The sequence below is a fragment of the Chrysochloris asiatica genome, unplaced genomic scaffold, assembly GCF_000296735.1.
Source record: "Chrysochloris asiatica unplaced genomic scaffold, ChrAsi1.0 scaffold00372, whole genome shotgun sequence".
Taxonomy (NCBI): Eukaryota; Metazoa; Chordata; class Mammalia; order Afrosoricida; family Chrysochloridae; genus Chrysochloris; species Chrysochloris asiatica.
The window spans coordinates 212,928-220,685 of NW_006408890.1; the positions used below are offsets into that span (position 1 = coordinate 212,928).

Consider the following 7,758-nt stretch of genomic DNA (forward strand, 5'->3'; position numbering starts at 1 on the left):
ATGAGGCTTTCTGCTCCCGTAAAGATTTACAGCCTCGGAAACCCTGTACAGGGTCGCTATGGGTCGGAACTGACTCCACGGCACATAACCACCACCACCACCAAATGAGTTCTGGTGTGGTACTGCAGGATAATGTGCTGGACTGCCAAATGAGTTTGAACCTCAAGGTCCACAGTTCAAACTCACCAGCCGCTTCTCGGAAATTTCATACAGGATCGCTATGAGTTGGACTGGACTCAAGGACACTGAACAACAGCAAGAAGAGATGTTTATGGATGAGGGATGTTTGTTCTGTTGCTTTAATAGCTTTTTTTCTTTTTTTTTTTTACCGTCTCCCAGGTTTCTGTATTTAAGAACAAAATGATGAGTGATGTGAGAATTAAAATGAAGACCATCAATGAACCTCACCTTCCCTCCAACCAGTTACCCCCCAAATCTCCTGCCTTACCCTTTGTGTTCCCAATTCCTTCCTTCCTTCAGGGGAGGAAGGATTTAACCCCAAAAGCTCTGGTAGGAAGCCCAGGATCCTGTCTCCCCATTCCTCTGCCATTAGTTCCGGGGAAGGACAGGGACCTCAGTTTGAATGCATGGGAGAGTCCAGAGGGGTGACCTGGACAGAGAGGAAGGTTCCCCTTCAGAGAAATGGACCGAGGAGTACAGAGTGGTAAACTGAGGGTTCTCAAATGGGGTCCTGGTGCCAGAGGAAACGACACTTGTGCCCCTGGGAACAGAGACTCAGCAGCCTCAAAATCCTCTTGGTGGGAGTAGTCACCACTGGACTGTTTGTCCTTCTGACGCCGGTTACAGAACCACACTCGGACCACGTCCTTCTCCAGCCCGAGGTGATGTGGCTGATGGGCCGCAGTGAAGGTTTGGGGCAGGGCCACCTTCTCCACACTGCCTCTCACTAGGTTCTCCCTTGTCCGCCGACTTCTCTTTCCTGCTGGCTGTAGGAAGGTCTCTGTTTTGCGTGTCTCCTGGAGGTTTTCGTTGTTGTCTGTCTCCTCCACCCACTTCTGTAACAGAGGCCTCAGCTTACACACACACATACACACACACACACGTATATATATTTACAACATCAATCTTTACTCCACTTACTATGATGTTATTTCTTGGTCTAGTTGTGAGGATTTTTTATATATTTCTGAAGCTAACCTGAAGAGCCTCAAAATGGCAGCTACTTGTTTGGCTGAACACCTTCCCAAAGAGAACCCCGAGGTGAGTCCCTCATTGGCCTGGGGGTACCCCAGGGTGAGCCTCCTCTGTGTTAACAACTTGGGAAATGGCTCGAGGTCTTTCTGTCTTGTTTTGGTGTCCTGGGACTCTTCATGGCTCTTTTCCATTTTCCGTGTTCAGCTTCACGGCACCAGGTGGAGCAGCTTGGCGCTCCGGGGAGGCCCCCTCGGGGTTGCTCCCAACCCTAGCCCCCGCCTCACCCTCAGCCTGAGGGGTCTCTGGGCCGCTTTGGGGCAGCCGTCCCATGCCAACTTGAAGTCCACGGTACAACATGCCTCCATAGAACTCGTACTGCGAGGGGAACGGGGGAATGGCCCACATCTCACCACCCCGTCCGACCCCTGGTCTGATTCCTGGTCCACTGGGAGTACCTTGGAAGGTCAGCCAGGTCCGAGGGTCCATCCAGCCTGGCTCTGACCCCCACCCCTCCAGGTCCTTCACCTCCACCACCTGGTGGGGACGAGAAGGCAAAGTCGGCAGCCAGGTGTCCCACCGTGGGGACGAAGGCACCCAGAGCCGGGGAGCTGGTGAAAGGAGGCCTCCTATTGGTTTAATATGTTAGCGGGAATGTAGTAACAGCTACGGGGGTGGTGGTCCTGGTCTCCAGAGCTTGTAGACTTGTGGTGTTGATGACGTTGACAACATTGTGTTTGTTGTCAGTGCTGAGAGCCTGCAGCTTTGTCAATGGTACGTCAGTCACTATGGTCGTTCCTCAGTTACCCGCTGCCGCTGTGACAGAGATACCACAAACTGAGTGGCTCTAACAAGCCGAAATGTGTTCTTTCCCAGTTCAGGGAACTAGACGTTCAAATTCAAGTCTGCTGGCTCTAGGGGAAGGGTTCCTCTCTCTGTGGATTCTGGGGGAAGGTCATTGTTTCCTTTCAACATCGGTAGACCCTGCCTCCCTTGGAGATCTCCATTTTCTTGCCATCAACATTCCCCTGGGTCTAGGGGGTGCTTGGTGCAAGGACCCCAGGTTCCATGAGGAAGCTGAACTCTTGGTTATCCATTTTTGATGTAGTATGTGTCTCTGACCTCTACTGTGTCTCCCAGGCATGCCTGTAATAGGGTTATGGGGACTGGGTGGTAGCCATACGTTACCTGGGACCACCAGGAGCTGGGAGACATCAGGAAGGACCCTCCCCCAGGGTCTCAGGAGGGGGCCAGCCCTGCCCACACCTGGATCTCAGACTTGTGTCTTTGCAGATTAATTTAACATGAGGTCACACTAGAACAGGATGGGCCCTGATCCTATATGATGAGGGGTCCTTATAAAAAAGGAGAGACACAGAGGGGAGATGGCCGTGTGAAGATGGAGGCAGAGATTGGACAGATGTGATCATAAGCTCATTACACCTGGGGCCATCGGGACCTGGAAGAGACCAGGAAGGACCCTCCCTCAGGGTCTCCAGAGGGGGCCAGCCTTGCCCACACCTGGATCTCGGACTTGGGTCTCCAGACTTGGAGAGCATATATTTCTGTTGTGAGTGCCCACTGGTCAGTGCTGATGTATGTTCGAGACTCACTCCCAGGACACTGTAGCGCCCTCAGCCATGCCAGGCTCTCAGGGACTCCCCAAGACAGAAGAGACAACACCCCAAGAGTAGCCAACTGTTCTCAGGAGCCAAGCCCAAACGGAAGGGGCCTGAAATTCTTGTCTACCTGGATCCCAGGGGTCAGCACCCCCCATCTGCTCCTGGCTGGAAGTTAAGATTTCCTAAGTCACCGCAGACAAGCGCCCGTTACCAGAATCGTTGCGGGTTTTTAAAATTCCCAGCGCAGAGCCCTGGAGGAATTGGGGCGGGTTCTCCCCACTCGGATGTGGAGCACCTGCCGCGCCGCCTTTGATGTGCCGCTCAGACACGCAGAGACGCTGGAGAAGAAAATATCTTTAAAAACGGTCAGAATCCGTAATGGAAGAGAACATAAAAGCTAGGAGCTGGTGTTAATTGGTCTTTCTCGGCCTAATTTGGACCTTGGAGAGCGCGTCCTTACACCCCCCTACGCGAACGCTGAGACTCGCATCTTTAATTCAACAACCTTTGTATTAATTACCTCTGGATAAGGCACGGTTTGATTGGAGCCCTTTATTGTAAAATTACGGTGCTTTGCTGGCCTGGAAATAAATAAATTAGGAATGAACTGGAAAAAGGAAAAACTGCCTTTATCACACTGTGACCAAGAGGGGCTTTTGATTTCAGATGAGATCAAAGGGCAGCGTCAGCGGGCGCAGGTCCGAGAAGGGACGCCCGCGCTCCCCCATCTGGACACCGACCGGGCTGGCTGAGGGCCTGAGGGTCCCGGCGTAAGGGGGTGTCAGGGCTCTTGGGGGTATTCCTAATTGAGGCCCAAGTCAAGGCTGTAAATCGGGTGGAGGATTTGTACAAATGAAGGAACGCGTGTGTATGGGACTGGGGGTAACAGGGATGGAAACCCAACCCAGAAGAGTAGGGGGGTGGGGACAAATGCATCAGGAAGTGGACCCAGGGGGGCAGGAAGGTGGTGGAGGAGGGGGCCAAGTGATGGAGCTGTGGGGGAGGGGACCGGTGGGCTGTGGAAAGTTGTAGGGGTGGGAACAAACCTTGCAATCTTGTGTTGGATAAAACCCATGAGATAGGCAGTTGAGGGGACACACACAGGGGGCCTGCAGCCACTGGTCTCACACAGGAAGCCCATGATACTCTGTGGGGGTTGGGGAGGGAGGGAATGGGGTGATTGCCAGTGGACCCAAGCCTCCTTTTGGGGCGATCAGAATGTTGTGGAACCAGATAGAGGAGGGCGACGCATAGGCTCCAAGTCACCAAAAGAAAGGCTTTACGAAGATTACTTGAGTATCATCAACTCTGGGAGAGGTAAACATGGTGGCCTGGGGACTTTGGATGGACTCAGAAGGGGCACTTCTCCCCAACTCACAGCCCAGAACGGTGAGACACGGATAGTTGAGTTGGTTCTCTGCTTGCTCCTGTGAAGAAAACGTGACAATAAAGAGCTAGTCCCCCGTGCTTTTGCCTCCACCTTCCTCTTGGGTGTTGTTGTTAAGCACCTTGGAGACGGATCTGACTTTTGTTGTTGACATTGTTGTTGTTAGGTAACATTGGTGTTGTTAGGAGTTGCAACTCATAGTGACACTACACACGACACAACAAAACACTGCCCCTTCCTAATTGTTACGCCTCAGCCTGTAGCTCCTGCCACTGTGCCAATCCATCTCGTTAAGGGTCTTCCTCTTTTTCTCTGATCCTCCGCTTTTATCAAGCGTGATGTCCTTCTCCGGGGACTGATTTCTCCTGAAGATGTCTGAAGGATGAGAGGTGAAGTCTGGCCATCCTGGCTTTCAGGGAGCATTCTCACTGCACTTTTTCTAACACAGATCTGTTTGTTCGTCTACCTTCAATATTCTCCTCCAACACCAGAACTCAAATGCACCCATTCTTCTACAGTCTTCCTTATTCACTGTCCAACTTTCGCATCCATGTGAGGTTATTGCAAACACCATGGCTTGGGTCAGGAGCACCTTGGTCCTCAAGCTGACATCATTGCTCTTGAAGACTTTAAAGATTTTTTTGTGTAGCACATTTGTCTAATGCAATACGCAATACATCGTTTGATTTCTTGTCTTCTGCTTCCATGAGTGTTGATGGTTGACCTGAGCAAAATGAAGTCTTTGACAACTTCAATCTTTTCTCCATTTATCATGATGTTATTTATTGGTCCAGTGTTGAGGATTTTTGCTTTCTTTACATAGAGATGCAACCCATACTGAAAGTTGTGGTCTTTGATCTTCATCAGTAAGTATTTTAAGTCCTCTTCATTTTTAGCGAGCAAGGTTGTATCATCTGCAGATCTCAGGTTGTGAATGAGTCTTTGTCCAGTCCTGATGCCACATTCTTCTTTGTATAATCCAACTTCTCAGATTATTTCCTCAGCACACAGATTGAAGACGTATGGGGAAAGAACACAACCTTGGTGCACACCTTTCCTGATTTTAAACCAGTCAGTGTTTGCATGTTCTGTTCGAACAACTGCCTCTTGGTCTGTGTACAGATTCCTCATGAGCACAATTAAGTGTTCTGGAATACCCATTCTCCTCAATGTTGTCCACAGCTTGTCATGATCCACATAATTGAAAGCCTTCGCGTAGTCAATAAAGCATAGGTAAACATCTTTCTGTTATTCTCTGCTTTCACCCAAGATCCACCTGATGTCAGCAGTGATATCTCTCATTCGACATCCTCTTCTGAATCTGGCTTGAACTTCTGGCAGTCCCCTGTCGATACACGATTGCAGCTGTTTTTGAATTATCTCTAGCAATATTTTACTCGCATCTGGCTCATAACAACCTGTTATGGGATTTCCAAGGCTGTAAACCTTTTTGGAAACAGAAAACCTTTGCATAGTCAATAAAGCACAAATAAATACTTTTCTGTTAGTCTCTGCTTTCAGCCAAGATCCATCTGATGTCAACAAGGATATCTGTAGTTCCACATCCTCTTCTGAATTGGGCTTGAATTTCTGTATGGTTGTGCCTAATAGACTTGTCTGTTGTGTGGCTGAAAATTGAGCCAAGAAGATGAGTTAAACTCCAGGCCAGAAGGGTGGAGGAAGGCCATACGAAAAAAATACATCTTGGAGGGTAATAATTTGTGTGTGTGTGTGGTGGAAAAACATACACAATAAAACATGATCTTGGAGGTTCCACCCACACTCTCTAACTAACCAGTAATCCTGGCAGGGGAGATACCAAGTCACAGACAATATAGTTTTGAAAAATAATGTACTTAATTGTTTTGTTGGACATATACACAATACTTCATTTCCTTTTCTTCATTGGTGTGAATGTTCCCAATAGTTAGTCTTCATCAGTACATAAGGACACATTGTTTCCATTCCAGTACATGAAAGAAAGAAAACAAATATATGAAAAAAAGAAAGTGATTTCCTTCCCCTCCCCCTTCTTTTTTCCTTCCTTTCTTTTTAAATGTCTTTCCATCACCCACATTAACATGAGTCTACGCTGTAGGCAGTAACTCCTTCCTTCCCCTCCCACCCCTGGTAATCATCATGTTGTTGTTGTTGTTAAGTGCCATCGAGTCAGTACTGACTCATAGCAACCTTACGCACAACAGAACGAAACGCTGCCTGGTCCTGGGCCAACCTCACAATTGTCGCCATGCTTGAACCCATTGATATTGCCACTTGGCCAATCCATCTCGCTAGGGGTCTGCCTTTTTTTCTCTGACCATCCACCTTACCAAACATGATATCCTTCTCCAGTGACTGGTCCCTCCTGACAATATGTCCACAGTATGAGAGAGGAAGTTTGGCCATCTTGGCCTCCAAGGCTGCACTTCTTCCAACACAGAACTGTTGGTTCTTTTGGCAGCCCATGGCGCTTTCAATATTCTCCTCCAACACCATAACTGAAATGCATCAATTCTTCTACGGTCTTCCTTATTCACTATCCAGCTTTCGCATGCATATGAGCCTATTGAAAATACCATGGCTTGGGTCAGGTGCACCTTAGTCCTGAAGCCTAATGCAATACACCATCTGATTTCTTGACTGTTGCTTCCGTGAGTGTTGATAGTTGATTCAAGAAGATTAAAGTCCTTGACAACTTCAATCTTTTTTCTGTTGATAAGAATGTTGTTTATTGGTCCAGCAATGAAGATATTTGTTTTCTTGACATTGATATGCAATCCATACTGAAGGCTGTGTTCTTTGATCTTCATCAGTAAATACTTTGTCTTCTTCACTTTCAGCAAGCAAGGTTGTAGCATCTGCATATCGCAGGTTGTAAATTAGTCTTCCTCCAATCCTAACGCCACGTTTTCCTTCATATAACACAGCTTCTCTGATTATTTGCTCAGCATACAGGTTGAATAAGTATGGTGAAAGAATACAACCTTGTGACACACCTTTCTTAATTTTAAACCATTCAGCGTTCCCATGTTCTGTTTGAACAACTGCCTCTTGGTCCAGGTACAGATTCCTTATGAACACAATTATGTGTTCTGGAATAGTCATACTTTGCAATGTTGTCCATAGCTTGTCACGATCCACACAATCGAAAGCCATTGCATAGTCAATAAAGCACAGGTAAACATCTTTATGGTAGTCTCTGTTCTCAGCCAAAATCCATCAGACATTAGCATTGATATCCCTCATTCCATGGCCTCTTCTGAATCCGTCTTGGACTTCTGGAAGTTCTCTATCAATGTATGCTTGTAGCCGTTTCTGTATTACCTTTAGTAAAACTTTACTTACATGGGATATCAAATAGATTATCCAATGATTTCCGCATTCCATCGGGTCACCTCTCTTTGGAATGGGCACAAACATGGATCTCTTCCAATCAGTCGTCCAGATAGTTGTCTTCCAAATTTCTTGGCAGAGATGAATGAGTGCCTCCTGTGCCGCCTCACTTTATTGAAAGATTTCCATTTTTATTCCATCAATTCCTGGTGCCTTGTTCTTTGCCAATTCCTTCAATGCACCTTGGACTTCCTCCTTCAGTAT

General features: G+C 47.7%; 1 pseudogene; it reads right to left on the reverse strand.

The window, feature by feature from the left end:
- Positions 1 to 574: 574 nt before the first annotated feature.
- Positions 575 to 2,794, reverse strand: LOC102822294 (annotated as a pseudogene).
- Between the last annotated feature and the right edge of the window lie 4,964 nt (positions 2,795 to 7,758).